We start from the raw sequence: 12242 nt of genomic DNA, 5'->3' as shown, positions 1-12242 counted from the left end.
TAGAAGCTCCCCTGAATAAGTTCAGAACTTAAGTATATTTATTAGGTTAGGAAAGACACTAATTCTTGCGTTGGAAGTTCTTAAAAATGAACACTGGTATGCTACATATCAATCAAATTTACTAATGCAAATATATTACAGAACTGTAACACAGGTATCAGAAAATTATTAGGCATCCAAAACAATGTGTTCATTTGAGTGCAGGCACGGTACAGAGTCATTTACTGATTTATATCAGACCAAGATATAGCTGCCTGGGAAATACTCAATGCCAAATAATGCTATCTTTGTTCTATATCCCTGTTGCATGGTGCACTCATCAATATACCCTATTCTCGCACACATTTCATAAGCACTGCCACGAGAAGAAAACATGAAGCCTTTAAATTTATAACATATGTTCATTTCTTCAGCTAACAAACAATATGTTTATTTGTCTGGCTCATTACAGAACCAGACTTCTAAGCTTGTATATTTAAGATGTGTGAACTGAGTGGTTTGTTTGGATGCAAAATGGCACACCCTAAATCCATGCCCAGATGAGAATCACCCATTTCTGAAAAAATATCAGGATTTTTTATCCTAAGCCACAAATGCATCATATACACAGAGAAAACATACGTCACAAAGTGGAGTCCACGAAATCTCACCAGGTGACATCAATAAAAGAAGACGGACTACAGGAGCACGCGCACCTTGGAACTGCTCGCCACCAGCCAACAACAACTAAAAAAATCTAACATGCATGTGCGCTACAAACACACATATGCATAGAAAGAACTACCATAGATGCTGCAAGATTATTTCAGCGTTTCTTATGAAATATGCATTCGGACATCTCTGGTAACCCCAGCAACAAAGTAGTAGATATCTGCTTGAAGATAAAGGTTAGAGGATTAGATAAGAAAGAACCTTGTATGCCAGCTCCAAACATCCACAAATAATATCTAACTTAATTCTCAACCCAGCTAAGCATTTTAAAAGAGAATGATGTAGTTAATGCCCTCCAAATATTAGTATGTGTTAGAACCATAGAACAATACAAAAGAACTATTCAACGGAAAAGTATTCGAATGTATTTGGAATTCATTGGAAAAGTATTCAGAAATCCATGGGTATTAACCTGTAATGATGGAATTCATAGCTCAACCTGTGAAGCAGCAGATGACTATCGATTCCGAGCTATAATAGGAAACCTGAAACCATAGACTGCATCAGAAACCTGAAAGCATAGCTGCATAAAGAACAAATATGAGATCTCTAACAGGTACGGTAATAATCATCAACACAACATAATTGCATTAGTTAGCTGACATCAGTGAAACCTGAAGCACATACTAAACTACATGAGAAATTTAAATGGACCTTTAGCATGACAGGGAGATCAGTAGATCACATATAAAATTTCCAATTGTACAAAAATCATTACCTTATAGATCGTGGCATTTCATCCCCCGCCCTTCCTCTACCCAACTCTGCTCTGTCTCGGTCTCTCCTCACAATCTTCATCATCCTACCAATAATGTAACACCATCACAACAAAATTTCACAAATACGAGGATACACAAAGCAAAGGAACATCACAAGCTCAATTGCATATGCAAGATACCATGGACACTTAATAAAGAGTGCATATTATAAGTTGCAGAATGTCACGAAAACACAAAGTTTGAAGGGGAACTAATACAAACCAAATACACAGACAATTAACAAAAAGGGAAACCAAATACATAGATAAGTTAATAAAATATTAACCAAGAGCTACAGATCATATACAAAAAACATAGTAGTAGATATAAAACATTGGCAGATGTATATCTATATGACATGTATATATGGCAAGGATAGGAAGTGGGAACCTATCTTATAAAAGAAATATGAAAAGGGAATAATGGATAGCACATGCAAACAAATACCAGCATAAGAAACATTTCACACTGTTAACCGTCAGGATGGTCTTCTACATCCTAAATATCATCTTTGCAACTTCCTATTTAGTTGATAAAATAAGCATTCGGCAGTTTTTTAAATATATGAACTCAACAGTAAGTCGGTTACATTTAAAATATTACCACATACCTTTGATAAAGGAGAAATTTTTGTGTGATGAAAAGTTATCATGTGCCAAGTTCAGTTTATAATGGGTAGGCGTATATATTTGTGCATGTACAACTTTTTAGCATGAATCCGTAGTACAAAGCAAGCACGAACAAATCACAACCATCACAGGTCATACAATTTTTAAGCAAAATTCAAGAAATAGGTCTAGCACATGGTACCTATATCTTTTGTGGTGGTCTGAGGCTGCATCAGCGTTGTCACTCTAGCATTTTATCCCCACTAACATCGTCATACTACTTTCTGAGCTGCTGAAGGAAGAAGGGGATCGTCAGCCAACACACATGCACACACACACACACACACACACACACACACACACACACATATGAAAACAGAGAGGGAGACGAACCTGCAGATCAACAACACTGTTGAGGTAGCCCCAAACGCCGATCTCATGATGGCGGCGGCATCCATCTCTATTTCATTCATTTACAGTCATAAGACTTCTGTAAAATCCATAATGAAAAACATGCCCTATCAAGCAAAATAAATGCACAAAAAAATCATCTTCTCGGAGTAGTATTTATCCGGGCCTTTGCACAAACAGCCTATGTGCACACATGTAGCAAATCCTAAAACACGTTATAGTTGCTAAAATATTTTTAGCATTGCACACGGGTAGAGATTTCGAGTAAAAATAAAGTAAATAACATGCCAAGACAGAAGACACATCAAATATCATGAACTTTGTGGAGATCAAGGCTTGTATTATATTTGTTTCACTTATCAAACTTTCCATATAAAATTTTGAGATTTCAATAGCAAATAAAATCATCAATATAATAGGTTAGCAAATCTGCAATGTCACAATTAAACTTTAATGCAATCAAAGAGACCAGACAGTCGGACCAAATCTATACAACATGGTAACAAACCCCACACATTATGTTTTATCTGGGCACACACCTCAAATTCCCATAGCATCCTACCTTTTGAAACTTGCCAACTGAGAAGGTACTGGCTAGTTTGCATAACTTGACCTATTGAGGGATTAAACAGAGATGGTCGATGGAATTAAACAGAAGGATCTACTTTGATGTAACATAGTAAATAGAATAGAATTGGTCATGAGATAAAACAAGGTGGGAAATAATCACTTCAAGGCAGATCAGATGAACATGCATGTAAAAATCCTTTCTTTTTTACCATCTAGCATGATGCCTGGATGATTCGTCAATCCAAGAAACTAATAGGGGATTAACTAATATATCTATAATCTTCTATATTAGTTCTTTAACTGAAAGCACAATATTTCATGTTCAACATATTATTTTCTACTAAAATCACTACCACTTACTAAAAATAGAACTGTGAGCCTAGAGATGCAGTAAAAGAAAGAAAGGAAAATACCTGATTTGCAGTAACACATGGAGACATAACGTATTCTGCGAGAGAACAGGAAAACATAAATAGAAGCCTAGATGCAGTTCAATCGAATCTGAAAAAAGGAGAAAAATCGGTAGTATCTTCATATTCTACAGTTTCTTTACCATCGATGCTCCTCTGAAGTTATCTACTTCCCATCGACTGCAAAGGGTCTTTATTTTACATATCCAAGAGCAGAACACACAAAAACTAACGAGGCTGAAAGTGATAACCACTGAAACATACTGACTGAAACAATACTCACAATGACAGCGTGAGAGCGCGAGACCCCTGCCGATGGCGTTGCTTGCACATAAAATTAGGTAGGTATAATCTGCAGATAGATGTTTTTAATCCACCATTAACTGTTAAAGATAACTGAGTACAAATAGGAATATCCAAAAGGAAAATTTAGAGTATTACCTTGCTGATGCCTATGGTAGCCTCACGTCACAGCTCTAACGGATGCTCTGGATCATCACTGTCATTCCGGGAACCTGCGCCAGGCCTTCACTCAGCTCTGGATCATCACTGTCATTCCGGGAACCTGCGCCAGCCTTCACTCAGCCTGTAATAGAAAACAGGTTGAATCATATCATAGATTCATCAATATAGAATTTATCCTAGATGAACTATATAAGAAACCAACACGTGGATAAAGATATGTGCAATGTTTGCTTAATCAAAGTTGTACCCACAGCCACAACAATATTTACAAGCAATAACCATGGCATACCTTTGAAATGGCATTAACAAACACAATATTGACGCCATTTCAGCATGTTCAAGAACATCTGTTTTGCCTTAAATACATTGAGTCCTCGCATTCTCAGGAAGCTACATGGTGAAGATAGCAATCAGTTTTGGCTCATCTTCAATGCAAATCAGAAAACATCTGATCACCTACAAGTTGAGGTGTAAAATATCTCTTTGTTATTTAGACAAACATACAAAATATTCTGGATAATGGATTAAGCTGGCATACTTTAGCAGGGCATGATAATCATCAAACTACTGTAGGAGCTAGTTGTTGAGGTGATTCCCTCGAGGATTGTACAGAGTGCTCTTTCTTCTTGGCATGAGGAGAGAAAGGTGAAGCGGGCACATCCAGGTGCGTATTTTTTGTTGCACAGAGGTATGGTCTGGGCGTAACAGGCACATACCTCACTGCAGCGGCCGTACGCGTTGCTGAGTAACCCCTGCCAAGCTCGGCCACCTCGTCCTCCTCCCGCCACAGTTGTCGCCCTGCCGCGGCCTCCCTCATCCTGCTCCCCTAAGATCCGGCACCAGCGAGTCCTGCCGCAACACAACCTCTTACGCGGGCTCCCTCCGGCGTAATCCTCGCAGGCGCCATGGCCACGAGAGCGCTGGTGGCTGCGCCAACCGCGTCCTTGTAGCAGACCGAAGCCACTACTGCTGCGAGAGGAAGCCGAAAACCGGGAAAGGGCAAGGACAAGGCACCGGCTAGACCGATCCAGGTTGGTGGCGGCGACGAGAGATGCGGTGGCGGCGGCGGCGAGGGGAAAAGGTGAGAGGTGGCGGCAGCAGAGGCCAAGCACGGCCTCTCTTTTTCTCCCCTGGAGCACCCAGGATGGGCACCTGGTGGGCGCGCTGGCCAAGCACGGCCTCGCGGACACGGGCCACGGCGGCGCGCGCAGCGTGGGTAGCATGTGAGCGAGGCGAGGCCCTTAGAGGCGTAGACAATGGGGTGGAGGAGGGGATCCTGGCGGCCGCCGGAGGAGACAAGGGAGAGGGAGGGGCGGGAGGAGAGAGGTGGGATTGGGGAATTGCTCGGCTGCGGGGATTGGGTAGGGTTTGGGACGGTAGCTGCTTTTGTCTCACCTTTTTCTCTCACTTGATCCAACCAGATGATGCCACGTGGACCAACATGTGTAGACCCAGCACAGCCACCGCCCAGCCCTTCTGCGACGGATGGCATATGTGGATCGCTGTGAGGCCCCCTATGGGGGGCATCATATATAACTTTAGATGCATTTTGGAAAATAGGACCAACGGTATAATTTTTGTAAATTTTTGTAAATTTTTTAAAACTTCGAAAAATGCACATTTCTGGGTGTTAAAATAACTATTTCAGGACAGAAAAGGATTTTCAAACTTCTAAACAACTAAAGCGTCTTGCAAAAAAAGTAGTACTACAGAAAGTAAACAAGTGTGGAGAAAGAAAGAAATGTTGTTTAGCTCTTTCATGCATATAAAATGTACTTGTTAACAAGGTTGATCAAGTCTTGCCACCAAATAAATCTTACATGACATAAGAAGAAATAAACCTCAAATCAATCATGTTACCTTATATTGTATTGATATAGATCCAATCATAATATTTTGATATCCTTGTTTAGGCTCATATATAGGACAATCAATAACTCCCACTCTGATAGTTCTCAAATTAGAAATTGTATTAACTCCACATACTTTATCAATCCTCTTCGGAAAATAAACAGTATGCTCCTTGTCATCAACATTGAAAGTAACTTTTCCTTTATTGCAATCAATAACGACCCCTGCGAGTGTTAAGAAAAGGTCTTCCAAGAATAATAGACATATTATCATCTTCAGGCATTTCCAACACAACAAAATCAGTTAATATTAAGCAATTATTAGCAACTTGAACAAGAACATCCTCACATATACCAACAGGAACAACAGTAGATTTATCAGCCATTTGCAAAGATATCAGTTGGTATCAACTTATCTAAATAAAGTCTCTTGTAAAGGGAAAAAGTCATAACACTAACTCCTGCTCCCAAATCACATAGAGCAGTTCTAACACAATTATTCTTGATGGAACAAGGAATAGTCGGTATACCTGGGTCTCCGAGCTTCTTTGGAACCTTGCCATTGAAAGAGTAATTAGCAACCATAGTGGAAATATCCTCATTAGGAATTTTCCTTTTGTTAGAGACAATATCTTTCCTATACTTTGAATAAGGAGGCAATTTAATAGCATCAGTCAAAGGGATTTGCAGGAAAAAAGGTTTCATCCAATCACAAAATTTATTATAGTGTTCTTCCTCCTTTGATTTTAGTTTCTTAACAGGAAAAGGCATTTGCTTTTGAACCCAAGGTTCTCTCTCATTACCATGTTTCTTAGCAATAAAATCTTCTTTAGTATACTTTTTATTTTTAGCATGCTTTTCAGGTTCATCTTCAACCTCTTCTTTATCAAAAACATCATTCTTATCATTATCTTTATCATGTTCATTACCACTTTCAGTTTCAGTATCAGAAATAGAAATACTATTAGGATCATTAACAGGCTCAGAGAATTCTACAACACTTTTATGTTTCTTCTTCTTTTTCTTAGAAGGAGCACTAATTTCTTTAGTTCGTTGAGAATCTTGTTCAACTCTTTTGGGATGCCCCTCGGGATATAGAGGATCCTGAGTAGAAACACAACCTCTAGTTGTTACTTCATAAGCATGTTTTTCGTTAGAAGTATTTTTTAACAAGTCATTTTGCACTTTAGTGAGTTGATCAATTTGAGTTTGAACCATATGAAAATATTTAACAAGCATCTTAACATCATTGGAGGTTCTCTCCACAATATCATGCAATTTACTAATAGCTTGAGAATTTTCCATTAAATGATTCTCTACTCTCATATTAAAATTATCTTGCTTAACAACATAATTATCAAACTCATCTAAACATTGATCAGGAGGTTTTGAGTAAGGAATATCTTCTCTATCAAAGCGTTGAAGAGAATGTACCTCAATCGTGGATGAAGGGGAGTTATCTTACATAAATCTTCTATGGGGGGTAAATTCTTCACATCTTCAGATTTAATACCTTTCTCTTTAAGAGATTTCTTGGCTTCCCTCATATCTTCATCATTTAATTTAATCATGCCCCTCTTCTTCAATATTGTTATTGGGGTTGGTTCAGGTGTAGTCCAATCATCATGATTTCGGCCTATTCTAGCCATTAATTCTTCGACTTACGTCTGGAGTTCTTTCCTGAAAACACAACCAGCACAACTATCCAGGTATGCCCTAGACTCAATGGTTAGTCCACTATAAAATATATCAAGTAGGTCATGCTTTTCCAAATCATGTCCAGGCCGAGCTCTGATAAGAGAGCAAAACCTTGCCCAAGCTTCAGGCAATTTCTCTCCATCTTCCTGGTCAAAACTATAAATTTTCTGCAAGACAATATGTTGAGCACTAGCAGGATAATATTTCCGAAAGAAAACATCAAGCAAAACTTTTGGGCTATCAATAGAATCAGGAGGCAAAGTATTATACCAAGTTTTAGCATCATCCTTTAATTAGAAAGGAAAATATTTAGCAACAAAATAAGTACGCTTCTTGATATCATCGGAAAACAAGCTACTCAAAGTAGAGAGCTCATTCATGTGCTCTACAGCACTTTCTTTTTCAGTACCACAAAAAGGTGTTTTCTCAACAATAGATATATGAGAAAAATCAAGAGAAAAATCATAATCCTTATCCATAATGTTTATAGGAGATGTGGCAAATTTAGGATCAGGAGACAGTTTATATCTAACATCATGTTGTGCAAGAAGTTTTTTAATGTTACTTGCACCAGTAGTAGCATTACATTTATCAATAAAATCATCATCAAGTTCCACATAATCTTCATCAAGATCATCACTAGAGTATTCAACGAGACTCAGGTGAATTAACGAGTGTAACGAGTATTTTCATTAGGAATTTCAGTATTTTCAATTTGTCTAGACCTAGCAATTGTAGCATCTAGAAAGGGACCTAATGAACCATTATCATCAAGCACGGCGAAGCATCATCAAAATTATAAGAGGAATTTTCGGATTCAGTAGAAGTACCGAGCATGTGAAGCTTGTGGTGGTGAAACAAGTTAACTTATCACGGATGGTGAATCAAGAGCGACGAGAGGTGCTCGAGTTGTACCTTTTCTTGTAGTGGATGGTAATATGGCGACTTTAGCATCGCGAGTTTTACCCATGATGGAGGATTTGCAGCGAACAATATCAATTCAGGTGAACTTGCAAATAAAGCTATGCTCCCCGGCAACGGCGCCGTGAAAATAGTCTTGATGACCCACAAGTATAGGGGATCGCAACGAGTCTTCGAGGGAAGTAAAACCCAATTTATTGATTCGACACAAGGGGAGCCAAAGAATATTTGTAAGCCTTAACAGCGGAGTTGTCAATTCAGCTGCACTCGGAAACAGACTTGCTCGCAAGAGTTTATCGAGTAGCAACAATTTTATAGCAGTAGCAGTAGTGAAATATAAGCAGCAGTGTAATAAAGACAGCAGTAGTGATTATAGTAAACAGCAGGATTAAAATAATGTAGGCACAGGGATGGATGAACGGGCGCTTTATGGATAAGAGAACTCATGTAAGAGTCAAGACTAGGCATTTGCAGATAATAATAAAACGGTATCCAAGTACTAAATAACCATAGGTATGTGTTCCGTATATAGTCGTACGTGCTCGCAATGAGAAACTTGCACAACATCTTTTGTCCTACCGACCGGTGGCAGCTGGGCCTCTAGGGAATCTACTTGGTAATTAAGGTACTCCTTTTAATAGAGTACCGAGCAAAGCATTAACACTTCGTGAACACATGTGATCCTCATATCACGACCTTCCCCTCCGGTTGTCCCAATTTCTGTCACTTTGGGGCCTCGGGTTCGGACGACAATATGTGTATACAACTTGCAGGTAAGATCATAAAACAATGAATATCATCATGAATCAATAACATGTTCAGATCTGAAATCATGGCACTCGGGCCCTAGTGACAAGCATTAAGCATAACAAGTTGCAACAATATCATAAAAGTACCAACAACGGATACTAGGCACTATGCCCTAACAATCTTATGACTATTACATGATCAATCTCATCCAATCCCTACCATCCCCTTCGGCCTACGGCGGGGGATTTACTCACACATGGATGGGGGAAGCATGGATGGTTGATGGAGAGGCGTCGGTGGTGATGATGGTGATGATCTCCTCCAATTCGCCGTCCCGGCAAGGTGCCAGAACGGAGTTTCTGATCCCGAGACGGAGTTTCGCGATGGCGGCGGAGTTCTGGATGTCTTCGGCGGATTGGTCGAACCCCCGTGCTTTTTTAGGTCGAGGGCTTTAAGTAGTCCAGAGGGGAGCGTCGGGGGCTGGCCGAGGCGGCGTCACCATAGGGCGGCGCGGCCCAGGGGCCCACCGTGCCGCCTGGTGGTGTGGGTGCCTCGTGGCCCCCCTCCGTCTCGTCTTCTGGCTCCGTAGGTCTTCTGTGAAAATAGGCTCATTGCAATTATTTCTGGGGATTTTCCTGAAAGTTGTGTTTCTGCACAAAAATAAGACACCAGGGCAATTCTGCTGAAAACAGCGTTAGTCCGTGTTAGTCGTATCCAAAATACACAAATTAGAGGCAAAACAATAGCAAAAGTGTTCGGGAAAGTAGATACGTTTTGGACGTATCAGCTCCAATGAAGGACGTTATCTCTACCAGCAAGGTAGATCATCCCTCTTCTCTTTTGTTGACACAAGTATTTTAGTTTCATTATGGATGACACTCCTCCCAACCTTTGCTTTCACAGGCCATGGCTAACCGAATCCTCGGGTGCCTTCCAACATTTCACATACCATGGAGGAGTGTCTATTTGCAAATTAAGTTGCTTACTGATAAATCAGTGCAAAACATGTGAAGAGAATTATTAATGAAAGCTAATTAATTGGGGCTGGGCACCCCGTTGCCAGCTCTTTTTGCAAAAAATTATTGGATAAGCGGATGTGCCACTAGTCCATTGGTGAAAGTCTGTCAGGAGTAAATGACAAGGTTGAAAGATAAAACACCACATGCTTCCTCATGAGCTATAAAACATTGACACAAATTGAGAAGTACTTTGAAGGTTTTAAAGGTAGCACATGAAAATTTACTTGGAATGGTTTGAAATGCCATGCATAGGTATTTATGGTGGACACTTTGGAATAACTTGGTTTTTAGGGGTTTGGAAGCACAAGCAGCATTCCCGCTCAGTACAAGTGAAGGCTAGCAATAGACTGGGAAGCGACAATCAAGAGAGCAATAACTGTCATAATCATGCTTGCGACAAAATAAAATTAACGGAGGCATAAAAGTGATACAAGAACTCTGAAGCAAAGCAAATCATCGAGGCTTAATTGACTTTTGTTTTTCAGTCATATGCATGCGTGAGCATGTGACAAGTCAATTCAAATGAATTGTTCAGAGGAGGATACCACAACGTCATACCTATCTATGAATAAAACAATACAAGCAAATAGTTATGACATGCTACTCATTATTAACAATTGGAGCTAAACATGAGAGATCATGAACTACTAGAATTTCATTAAATGACATATACCTCACATGAACCAACTAAGCATGCTCACATGGATGAGTATATGTACAAAAATGAAAACAAATAGAGTTCATACCAGCCTCTCGCCACAGTCGAGTTGTCGTAGATCGTCATTATTGCCTTTCACTTGTGTGGTTTGAATAATATGAAATGAAAACCAAGCTCCACCCACCGGAGACCGCTGAACTCCATAATAAACTTTACAAAACCGAAGAAGAACAACAAATATTTTTGGTGTTTTCGAATTGGAAACCAGAACGAAAGTAAAATCTTTTTAGATTTTCTTATAGCAAACCAACAATAGTAAATAAAGCAAAATGGGAACAAGAAACCAAATAAACAAATGGTAAAGAGAAACAACAGAAATATTTTTTGTCTTTTTGTGTTTTAGGAAAGAAACAAAGCAAAAACAAGAAAATGAAAACTAAAAGAGTCACACAAAAGCAAAGTGGCAGAAATCTGCCAAACTTTGACCGCAGTACAGTAATTATTTTTTTCGAAAATCTTCTGATGTTCAACTCGAAAAGTTCTCAACTAATGAAAGTTAGATAATAACCTGGGGAACATGCACAAAAATTGGCTGCTCAAAATAACGTTCTGGCTATTTTTAGGAATTTTTTAGTACCAGTCCAGAATCTGTTTTTTAGACAACACTTCCCCAAATATCGTCTTCCTCATCTTAGAGGCAACCATCGGCACACAAATGAAATAAAAAGGTAAAAGTAAAGGTTACTACAGTAGTAACAACCTTCAAAAACTAAAATAAGAACCTACTGAAATAAAAATAACCGAAAGAGAAACAACCAAAAGAAACGAAACAAGTATATACAAATGACCGGCAATTGTAATATACAATGAATGAGTGATGCCGGCATACCTCCCCCCAAGATTAGGCTTTTGTCCTAAGTGGAGATCAATCCCACGGTGCCCATGAGGTGGCACCTCCATAGTATGATGAAGGAGGATCCTGTCCTTGGTACAAGCTGGAGGACGCACCAGGATACGTGACAGTGTACCCGTCGGAGGGCTCGGCGTCCTCGGAGTCGTGCTGCTGGTGGAAACCAAGTATCCTCAGCTCATCATCCACCTCCTCCTTGGAGCGCGACCACGGCCTCCTGCGAACACTGAACAAATCGGCCTTATCTTGCCGCGCTGAATGGTATGGTCATCATCTTTGGTAACTTCTCGATAGAGTTCCATCAAAGCTTTGGGGCGGTTCTCGATCTTCTTTGTTGTACCTATAGGAGTAATGTCCAATGCAGCACAAAATTCCCCCAACTTCATAGTAACATTGTTGACTGCCAAAACCCACCGGCGGGCAGCGGCCTTGTCAACACTGTAGAGCCGGGGGGAGCCTAGAGCTGCGGCTGGCTGAGACCCCTCCGAGCGACGGCCCGCAAT

The 12242-nt window shown here is 39.9% G+C and overlaps 2 long non-coding RNA genes across 9 annotated transcripts; both read right to left on the bottom strand.

The window, feature by feature from the left end:
* Nucleotides 1-837: 837 nt before the first annotated feature.
* LOC124654414 lies at nt 838-2398 on the bottom strand. Its single transcript, XR_006988339.1, has 4 exons — nt 2280-2398; nt 1430-1513; nt 1124-1196; nt 838-871 (listed from the first exon to the last, which is right to left on the bottom strand). It is a non-coding gene; the product is annotated as an uncharacterized LOC124654414 (long non-coding RNA).
* A 46-nt stretch (nt 2399-2444) lies between these two features.
* Nucleotides 2445-5120, bottom strand: LOC124654413. Of its 8 annotated transcripts, XR_006988336.1 has the most exons (7): nt 4650-5120; nt 4223-4323; nt 3910-4054; nt 3752-3820; nt 3612-3648; nt 3472-3506; nt 2800-3101 (listed from the first exon to the last, which is right to left on the bottom strand). It is a non-coding gene; the product is annotated as an uncharacterized LOC124654413 (long non-coding RNA). The 8 variants fall into 8 exon arrangements; XR_006988337.1 differs by adding an exon at nt 2445-2595 and having other exon boundaries at nt 3051-3101; nt 3472-3820; XR_006988333.1 differs by adding an exon at nt 2445-2595 and having other exon boundaries at nt 3051-3820.
* Between the last annotated feature and the right edge of the window lie 7122 nt (nt 5121-12242).

This window comes from Lolium rigidum, chromosome 5, assembly GCF_022539505.1.
Source record: "Lolium rigidum isolate FL_2022 chromosome 5, APGP_CSIRO_Lrig_0.1, whole genome shotgun sequence".
Taxonomy (NCBI): domain Eukaryota; kingdom Viridiplantae; phylum Streptophyta; class Magnoliopsida; order Poales; family Poaceae; genus Lolium; species Lolium rigidum.
Note: the sequence above shows the minus strand (reverse complement) of the source record. Positions and strands in the feature narration are given on the sequence as shown.